This window comes from Xiphias gladius, chromosome 23 (genome assembly GCF_016859285.1).
Source record: "Xiphias gladius isolate SHS-SW01 ecotype Sanya breed wild chromosome 23, ASM1685928v1, whole genome shotgun sequence".
In the NCBI taxonomy this organism is placed as follows: domain Eukaryota; kingdom Metazoa; phylum Chordata; class Actinopteri; order Istiophoriformes; family Xiphiidae; genus Xiphias; species Xiphias gladius.
This window is the reverse complement of record NC_053422.1, coordinates 200,827-203,074: the sequence shown is the minus strand read 5'-3', so window position 1 is coordinate 203,074 and position 2,248 is coordinate 200,827.

Below are 2,248 nucleotides of genomic sequence, written 5' to 3'. Positions count from 1 at the left end.
AGTGTAGAAGTACTCTATTACAAGTAAAAGTCCTGCATTCAAAATTGTACTTCAGCAAAAGTACAAAAGTATTAGCATCAGAACATATTTAAAGTACAAAAAGTCAAAGTACTCATTATGCAGAATGGAGCATTTCAGAATAATCTATGTTTATATTAATGGATTATAATTATTGATTTCATGTGTTCATCACTTCAATGTGGAGCTCATTTGAATAACTTATACACTGCTGGGCAGTTTAACGTATAATAATACACCATCATTTATTTGTGGATTATATTTTGTAATCTGAATCTGTAAAGTACCTGTCAGATCAATGTAGAGCAGTAAAAAATACAATATTATAAATATTAGTAATTATAGCAGAAAATGAAAATACTCAAGTAAAGTACAAGGACCTGAAAATTGTACTTAGTAACAGTACTTGAGTTCGTACTACAGAATTCATTAACTGTATAAAACAGCCTCATAAAATCTGGTGAAACCTCACGGAAATGTTTTTTTACAGTTCATTGTCAGATCTCAATCACATGTACCATCAGCAAGTTAAACATCAGCAGATCCGTTGCCACAGAAACAAAATCTGAAAAATCTAGAAATCAGAAATCTGATTGGTTGCATGCAGCTGATGAAAACCTGCTGAAAGTTGCTCAGCTTTATCAGACCCGATGTTGCGTTGACGTGTTGCTCGCAGTGTGACGCCTGTGGCAGACTCCACCTCAGTTTCCATCAGAGGTCGCTGACCTCCCGTCCACACGGGGGCAGCAGAGTCACAGTGATGATGGAGGACATGATTGGGGGGGGTCATAATGTTTCGTTGTGAGGGGTGTCCGCGTCCTGTCAGCTGATCTGTGACGAAGATGACGGTCGGACAGTCCGATTGTTTTCGTCTCCACGAACCGTCACCTGGATCAAACTTCCTGTCCTGGAGCTCGATCTCCTCTTCATGGCCGAAAACCTCCACCACAAGGAGAAAATCCAGAGAAGAAGAAGGTGGTATGTGTGTGGGCGGAGCTTCCTGTGGAGGTGACAGCTGAGTTCAGACAGTCAGCAATAAAACAAACGGCATCATGTGACCCCATCAACAACAACAAGTCTTCCTGCTTCTGATTGTTCAACACGTTCCAGGTTTACATTTTGCTGTCGAACACGCCAACAACTCGACTGCCTGAGGTTTAACGTTCAACCTCTCTCATTGTCCAACTGTCCAACAAGACAACTGATTGGGCAACCTGAGCGGGAAAGGCTGTCTCAATTTTGGGATTAGTTTGTGTGACCAAATTGTCTCAAATCAGTTTCCACTTACAGTCCTCGGCTTCTGCATTTCACAGGACTGGGAGATGCCATTGAAAGCTCAGAGAAAAGCCAGTAAGAGAACCTTTTGAGTTGTTCTGTCACACATGTCTGGGCAACGCTTCCAGTGACAGGCAACACATCATCAACGAGCAGAAATCAAATCTTGGCGACTAAATCTTATTCGGTAGATTTGACGTAATGAAGGCAACGGTGCTGCTGAGGCAACTCGTGGTCTGTTGCTCGTCCTGGTTTTCCAACCTGTTGCCTTGTTGTCTTGTTGCCCTGCAGGTTGAGCTGTGTGTCACGCTGAATCCAAATGTTCACCCTCTAGACTTGTCCTAGACATAGACTCAACGAAACTGCATTGTTAATTCAGTTATTGGGAATTATTTGGTTCACCGCGCTGAGCAAATGTCCTTTCCCCAGTAATACGCGTACGCATCGTTACACCTGTAAATCCGGACGTAAAGCCGTAAACTTTGTTCAAAGCCTCCTCATACCAGTAACTAAAAACTCAGCGTTTGAACACAGCCTTTCTCAGTAGTATGTCTTGAGGCTTGCTTCCTGTGTTTAGATGAGGACGGTAGCTTTACCGTTATTTGTTGAGAATTCAAATTTGTTTAGTGATGTTTAACGAACACAGTTTCCCATCAGCCCAAAACGTTTGCGGGCTAAACGTGACGTCCATGAGCGAGTCAGTTAGCTCCGACGGAGGAGCGAAGAGATGTTGGTGAGTTTTATGGATATGGATGAAACAAGTTATGCTGATGCAAGTAGCCGCACTGTAGGGATTGTAGTTCTATTTCATTAGAGCTGTAGTTTCTTCCGTGCTCAAAAAGTAATCCTTTATCTTTGATAAAATCACAAAGATTTCGGTTTCTTATAGCGCCTCCTGTGGTGGAGCTGATTTGTCTCAGAATATGGGAAGTGAACCCCAGGAACGTGCTTTATT